Source organism: Amblyomma americanum, chromosome 2, assembly GCF_052857255.1.
Source record: "Amblyomma americanum isolate KBUSLIRL-KWMA chromosome 2, ASM5285725v1, whole genome shotgun sequence".
NCBI lineage: Eukaryota > Metazoa > Arthropoda > Arachnida > Ixodida > Ixodidae > Amblyomma > Amblyomma americanum.
Genome location: NC_135498.1, coordinates 12992383 through 13000538, shown reverse-complemented (window position 1 = coordinate 13000538; position 8156 = coordinate 12992383). Strand labels below are relative to the sequence as shown.

The window sequence follows — 8156 nt, the reverse complement described above, 5'->3', positions numbered from 1 at the left end:
TTCAAACCAAGTTCAACTGCTGATGCTGTTGCACGCACACAAGCCTGGTTACATCTGGTGTATAAATTTCAAAGGGAGTTTTCCTTCTTTAGAATGGATAACCAAGAAAAAAAGATCATGTACTTGTTCTTATAAAGGTCCAAGTGAGAACCTCGCCGCTACCAACGAGGATAAAAAAAGGCACCGACACAGTATTGTCAGGGTTTTATCGACCTGGCAAGTGGGCTGAGTTGCACCTAATTCCGGCCGTAAAGCTCGTCGTAGGCGTCCGCTAGCCACTAAGAATTCATCCCGGGTACTCTACCGATAAACTACGTGACTCGGTATCACATGTCAAAACGAGCATGCGAATTTGCCCCTTTTGCCGTATAATATTTTTGCCCCCCCCCCCCCCCCCAAAAAAAAAAAAAACATTTAGGCCGGATAAGCTGCCTCTTGACGCTTGGGGGACGTATGAACGAACTTGGAGCATTTCTTGCCTCGTTATATTTTTATCACCTGACACACATCGTATTTGACCCGACACGTGGAAATGGTATCTCAGACCTTGCGCTTAATCACGCTCTGAAAGCGCAAGTGTGTATGTGGAGTACACCAGTGACCTACATCTGAAAGATGCAGGAGTTGTGCTTCTTGAGTGGCCCGAGCGCCCGGCCTCTCGTAACGTCTCGCTCATTGGGGGAGGGAGGGGGGGGGGGGGGACCTCACGCCGTCTCCGCGAGCGGAACGCGGGAGGTGACGCAGCGTGTGCCCTTTCGAAGAAGAGCTCTTCTGATAACCGCTGCTAATCACCCTCCCTATCGCTCTTGTCTTTCCGACCTCGGGTCCCATTTGGATTAATTCGAGTGACGTTTGGAGCATTTTTTCGGCGACCGGTCGCGAGCGAGAAATGAAGGGGGAGACAGCCACCGAACGTTCAGCAGTAAGTTGCGCAGAGTTTTCCCCTGGATTCCCTGACTTCTGGCGGGGATCGTGAACGCAGCTGGTGAAACGCATGCACCTTGTATGTTTTCACTAAATCGTATCTTCATAACATTGGTGCGTCAAGTAGCCCTCTGTGCCCCACACGTGGTGTGCCTGAGGATCTTCAACACTTGATATGCCGCTGCCAAATCATTAATAACCATCGCAAGGCACTGTTAAGTGCTTTAGGACTCCGTCAGGACAGCCCCGTGCACCTGGATCATGTCCTTGGACGCTGGAGTGATGCGGCTTCGGGTGCTCGAGTGACAAAAGCATTATTAGTTTTTCTTTGAGACACGTGTTTGGTGGGCACCCTTTGATAATCATGTGTGTTTGTGAGTGCGCGAGCGTTGAGAATGCTTCTTTTCAACCTTTCTTTTTGCTCTCTTCTCTCTTTTTCACCCTATTTTTCTCTTATCTTCTGTTCTTTCACCCTTACCTTTTGTAGCATGCTAGGCTAACAACCAGGCAGGCATCTCCTGTATTCATTAAAGTCTCTCCTCTCTTCTCGTTGTATGTTTGCTCGAGTCGCGTCCAGAACGGAGATCTATCGCCCGCCTATGCGGCGCTGATGTCACCGAGTCGGGAGTGCCTGATATGGCTGGTTCTCCCTCCCCGCCCGTCGCCCATTGCTGTCAGTCATGGCGGCGCGCGATGGTCATCAATCTGCGACCTGTGCCATAAAGAAGTTATCCGCACATTTCTCGGCCTCCTATACGTTTTGCTTCGCGCGATTTAGCCCTCTAGTTGGGTGTACAGTCAGCGAACGACTCAGCTCCGCGGGCCCATTTACATGTGCTACAGCAGGACTACGAGCTGTACAGAGATCTGGAGATTAGTGCAGTGTTCATTTACAATGCAGCTTGCTGTGCAATAAACATTTGTGTTCTGAATTAAGTGCGCCTTCCTCCTCTTGGAGCTAGAGTCCAGGGGCGCGGTGAACGCTGGCTGACTCCAGATAGCTCTGCTCCGGACCCACGTTACGTGGGCGAAGCGTACCTTTCTTATTTGTGGACTAGAATTCAGAGAAAGACAGAGAGTGATGTCCTTAATGAAAAAAAAAATGGTTGGCTCGAGGCCTAAGGAGATAAGGAAAGTACGGTGGGGCTAGGTGTGACTCACCATGGAAGCCTCACAAACGAAGCGCTGCAGTGAGTCAAGTGTCTCTTCCGCCGCAGACTGCGGCCCAATACAGTTCTCTTAAGACGTCACTGTTGTGGGACGATGCTTGTCCCGCATTGTCGGAAACCCCTTGCACTCCCACACGAGCTGCCGCAAATCCTGGGTCTCTTCACAGCGTCACGCGTAGCACTTCACTGCTGGCGGTGGCTGCGGGTTGGCGAAAACCTCAGAGCCGTTCTCGAGCGCGCCGATTTTCCACAGACTGGCGCGCCGCGCCGCGCCGCGCCGCGCATTTTCTTTGGGGACTACAGGGGCTGCGGTAGCTCCGCGGCCGAGCCTGTGTGACACAAGCTATTTACACCCTTCCGGTGCTGGAAAACGCTGCCCAGCATACTGTCACAGCGCAGTGTGTTGCAGAAAGATTTTGCGTCAGCATAACGATAAAATCCACGCGTTAGTGATGTTAATTGCGCCGGTTTTTACCACACGCTAACGCTATAGTTGCCGTTTTGGTACCCTGCCACACAATATCTTTTTTTTTTACAGTTGCGAGCATTGGGCGTACGAGTCCCATGCAGTTTCAATTCCAATGTTCTCTCGACCATTCCTGCAGTCATAAAAAAAATCCTTACTTCTTTTCTTGTCTCCTCACCTTTTTGCGCTACAAATATATTGATGCTACCGCATACTGCCTTATTGCACATTATCGTCCATTTCAGCAACGACTGAAATAAAAAAAAATCATGGTTGTTTTGCGTAGTATGGCCATGTGCGAATTAGGCGAGCTGGCTGTTCGCCTTTCACTTCGGTTCTGGTGTTCAGATCCATTGTTCACGGATGGCAGTTGGTCACGGGCACGGCACCGTGATCGCCATGGAAATCTTACCGCTGCGGATTTTGCAGGCCGCGTTCCAATGTGGTTGCTCCTGTTTTCCGGATCCTACTGTTTCATTGCCATCCGGCGCCGCTGAGCGACCTTCGTTTCCGCCTGCTTCTTGGCCAAACCTGGTAGACGACAGTCTTGTAGCGACAGGTATACATTGGCCATGAACTCGCAGTGCTCGCATTCCTATCGTGGTCGCACCGCACAACGTGATCAAACACGTGACTGGTCACGGGACCAACCGCGTGACGAACCACGTGACAACAACTAGCCAGACAACCAGACTAACCTGGACTTGCAATGAAGATTAACCAACGCTAACCACGCTATGCCTTCGCTTTCGCTACGTATATCCTGGCATAGCCGAGTTAAGCCACAGCACTTTTTTTTTCATCTGGCAACTTGATCTTCAGCTGTACTTCCGTTACTATCTCCGACATCGGCGACGCATGTAAAAGCAAGCCTGGAACCACCCGCCTCGGACACGACACGATGACCGCCACGGAAGTTTTACCGCTACGGATTTTGCAGGTTAGTTATTTTGAAGGCGCTACCTGTGTGAAGAGCATGACCATTGCCTATTTGCGGTGCCGTGCCCTGCAGAGTGTATTGGTGCTGTGGAGCTTGTATTGTTTGTGTCATTTCGCCTTCACCTATTTTTTACGACATGCTATACTCTCACTGTCGGGTGACGTCGAAAGAAATCCTGTGCCAAAAAATGCAAATGAAAGAGTAATATTGGAAACCCTCTTTCTGACTGTCCAAAGAATCGCAACTGGCCACGCTAAACTCCTTAATGAAATCAAAGGTGTTAAATAAAGGCAGTGCGCTGCCGATAAAAAAGGCCAGCAGCTGACGTTCAGAGTGGCAGCTCTTGAAACAACGACAGCCTCACTTAGTAGGCCTGATTCTTTCGTTGCTGACAATGCAATGCTAAACATTCTTCCCAGCTTTCTAACATTTACTCAAGTTGTGATGATGCCGAAAATAGATTTCTTTTCTTTGGCATAGACGGTGTAGAAGACGAAAGCTGGGCAGATTCTGAAGGGAAGATCACTGCGTTTTGTTCGAAGCGCCTAGATTTTTCAGTTACTCAGTTACCGGAATTGTTTCCCGCCGCAGACTTTCGCGTCTTTCACTTTTTCATAGCTTTATCATCACGCATCGCTCTATGATGCTCTCTTTCAGGAACCCGCCGCCAATTTTCCACGCCTTGATCATCCTTGCAACACGCCAGATGCCGCACATCCCTTTTCGCGAAGTCACGCATTCCACGTGCGATCATCGAATGGGATCATTTGCCGTGAAATATCGCTACCGAGTCTGACACAAGTAAATTTCAAGAGCTAATCCATGGCTTGAATGACATGTAACTTAACTCTCAGTCCTAAAGGTGCCACCCTTTCTTTCAATATTTTTTTTTCCGATATGAAGATGCGCCTGTTGTGATGATATATTATGCACCCTAAAATATTGTTGTCATGCATTTGTTTCTTTTTAGCGGTTTACCTGTATTTACCAGTGTATCTTGAAATTTTTTCGCACAATTAAGTTGAATATTGTGCGTTTATTTTTCTTTGGTTATTCTTGTTTTTTTATGTGCTGTGTTGTGGCTACTGTTATTTTAAAACGAAAGCTTTAGTACTCCCCTCCGCAGCTTCTTCTTCGTGCATGCGCGAGTTTTACCTTGAGCCGAGGAGAAACCACGTGACAGCTATGATGTCACTACGCCGCCGCTGCCGCCAACACCGATCGCTCGCCTATGTTTCTATAGGCCGTCGGCGTTCATTGGCGTAGGTGTTTATAACGTTCGAGACTCCGGTGATATTGAGGAATGGAAGGGCACATAACCGGCTCCCTGGCTCAGTGGACGCATCCATCGCTCTTTGAGGTACGCGGAAATGGTGAGAGAGAGAGAGAGATGTAGGCTGCATGCATTAGCGCTGACAACGTTGTGACAGACATGCGGCACTGAAGCAATAGGCCGCGGCGTTCATATTCAACTGCCACCTGCCAGGGTGTCAGGGTGAGCACGCTGCCTATACAGTGCGCGGAATGCACTCAACGTTACAGACGCCAAGCCACGTCTACTTGCCCGGTGCACAACAGCTATCGCCCTCTAACCAGGCACAGCAGTAGTTAAACCGCAGCCAATTTTTTAAGAGCGTCAGCTCTTAATACTTACGTTTGCCAAGGACGCGTCTGTAGGAAAGGAAGGTCATATTGACCAAAACAGTAACCACGTGACCGCATTATATCACATGGCAACAATGGGCGCATAGCTATGTACTCATTTGGTACCTATACTATCGATCCGTTACATGCATATATGCCATTATAGCGGCTATCGAAGTGGGACCCCCCTGAGACCACCACTTGCATGAAATATGGGGCCACCCATTTGACGCAGAATGCTCCAAGTGGTGTCTAATGACTTGGCAAGTTCCTTAGGATAAAATTACTGATTGAGATGAAGCCCTAAATATGTTATTGGCAACGACGACCTTTCCGCCCCCAAACCATGCATTCCGAGGACCTTCAGACGGCCATTCGGCGAACCGTTTGTCGCAGGGGGTTCCGGATGACGTCAAACGATTCGTCGTATTGTGATGCGCACGTTTATCAAATTTATTAATTGATATATCGAGAAAACATACCGGATATAGCTAAGGTGGCTATTAATCGCCATATTAGTGCAAAATCCATTTGGTAGATAGCGCTGCTTGTGTCTCAGAAGGAAATGAAAATTGGTTTTTAAGGAAAAGAAATGACGCAGCAGCTGTCTGACGTATCTCGGTGGGTAACCGAACCGCGCCGTAAGAGAAGGGATAAAGGAGGGAGTGAAAGAAGAAAGGAACAGAGAGTTGCTGTAGTGAACGGCTCCGGAATAAAGTCTGATAAGCACAGGCCGATCATTGCAAAGATGACCTTCTTTACAAACAGAACATCCTTGCAAATTGCCACTGACTGAAAGACTCCAGTTTTGCCATCCATGAGGATTTTTCCGCTACAACTTGTGAAGCTGCAATCATGTTTACCAACTTTGCTAAATCACAATCCCAGGCCCATAAAATGGCATTTGATAAACTTCGAATGGACAAACAAGCGTATGTGTTTGACCACCTCACTGATTAGGTCATGTTAGTCGCACCACAGCTATTCAGTGCAACGAGTTTGTGAAGGCGCCCTCAGACCGCGTCATACGCCCCCGTAACGACGCTGTCCCGCCATAGGGGAATGGATAAATGAGGGAGATGCAGAAGAAAGGAAGAAAGAAGTGCCTTATTAGAGGGCTCCGGAATAATTTCGACCACCTGGGGATCTTTAACATACACTGAATCTCACATATATTTTGGGCACCTCAATTAGTAATTTTATCCTCAGGAACATGACAAGTCATTTGACACCAGTTCAAGCATTCGCGTCAAAAGAGTGGCCCCTAAATTTAATGCAAAAGGCGGTATCGGCGGGGACCTACTTCGATGGCCACTATACTGGCATATATATAAAGGACCGAAAGTGTATTTATAAATTGAGGCGCTACGCGCCCACTGTTGTTCTGTAATACAGTGTGGTCACGTGGTTACTGTTTTGGCCAATTTTACATTCACTGCAGACAGACGCGTCCTTGACAAACGTGTCATCCCCATCATCATCATCATCAGCCTGACTACGCCCACTGCAGGGCAAAGGCCTCTCCCATGTCTCTCCAATCAACCCTGTCCTTTGCCAGGTGCGCCCACCGTATGCCCGCAAACTTCCTAATTTCATCCACCCACCTTTCTGCTGCCCCCTGCTACGCTTGCCTTCTCTTGGTATCCACTCCGTTACCCTTAAGGATTAGCGGTTATTTCGTCTTCGCATTACTTCAGACCGGATTCGATTCGTTGTGAATAATTTCAAACATGCAGTGTTTGATGCGCTCAGCGAAATTGATTAGAAGTATATTCGATTCGCCACCCGAAAATTCGGGATATACGCACACCTCTAGTTAAACGCCCTGTATAAACGAAGGTGTACGGTGTAGCTCATTCTTTGTTGACATGCGCGACTTCGAAGTTGATTTCGTAGATAGTGCCTAGAAACGCACTTGTCCGGAAGCACAAAAAAAAAAGAGTAGAAGACGAACGCTCTTGCCTGCTTGTGCATGCTAAACCTAAATGAACAAACGCCTGGGCATATTTTCATGCCGAGCAGACACTTTAAAAAAAATTGATGACGTCCGCGACAGGACTCGAACCTGCAATCTTCTGATCCGAAGTCAGACGCCTTATCCATTAGGCCACGCGGACACGTTAAGCAGCGCGTACTGTAGCAAACACATGCCAAACTCTCGCAATATACGACTTGCTCGTTGCGTCGTGTTTGCACGCCACAACATCGCGACAACCATGACCTGCAAGTGACGCTTTTTGCAAAACGCCCTTTAAAGTGACAGAGCACTGAATTTGAAGCCCCCAATTTTTTCGGCACAAAGCAAAGCTTGCTGCTGAAGGCGCTCGATTCCGCAGCGGTTTAGTTGGAAACACTGTAGATGTTTTTTGCCGAGAATTTTTAAATCAGTGCATGCACTTGTTTTAATCTATCCCGATGCTGGAAACCGTGATCAGCAAGTGCGATGGCGATTGCACGTCGGCAAAAGTGCTGTGCCAAAAACTAATATAAATCTCACCTGGCATACAGTAATAAGATATCTTTAGTATAGAGTAGAGTCCGTTTTATTTTCCGCAATCAAAACTGTTACGACACAGTATTGTATGCCTCGTCGTCAAAACTTTTAGCGGACCGTGGTTGCCGCTCCGTCCAAGAAATTGAGAGTTGAAAACACTGTGGCGCCATCTAGTGACAATACTGAAAACACTGTGGCGCCATCTAGTGACAATACTAAAAGCACATGGTCGACGCAAAGGGAGCATTGTTTTTCACCGAAGGGCGTGCTGGAGAGAGTGCACACTTCAATAAAACACCGCGAACAACCGTGAAGGAAAAAAAGTGTGCACTTAAAAGAAACAAGCGATATTTTACCGAGATGTGGCCACGTGGTGGGCTACACTAATAATGGTGGATTTCACCGCAAGATGACCATTTATGTGGTTTTCATTGCCAAATTAAAATTATAAATCCTCATTTGTTTGATATTGCAGGGTAAATTCTTACAATATGGGGCACGATCTTTTCATTATCGCCG

General features: G+C 47.9%; 1 non-coding gene across 1 annotated transcript; it reads right to left on the bottom strand.

Moving 5' to 3' along the window:
* Positions 1 to 7187: 7187 nt before the first annotated feature.
* Positions 7188 to 7260, bottom strand: TRNAR-UCG (transfer RNA arginine (anticodon UCG)). The gene has a single exon. It is a non-coding gene; the product is annotated as a tRNA-Arg (tRNA).
* Between the last annotated feature and the right edge of the window lie 896 nt (positions 7261 to 8156).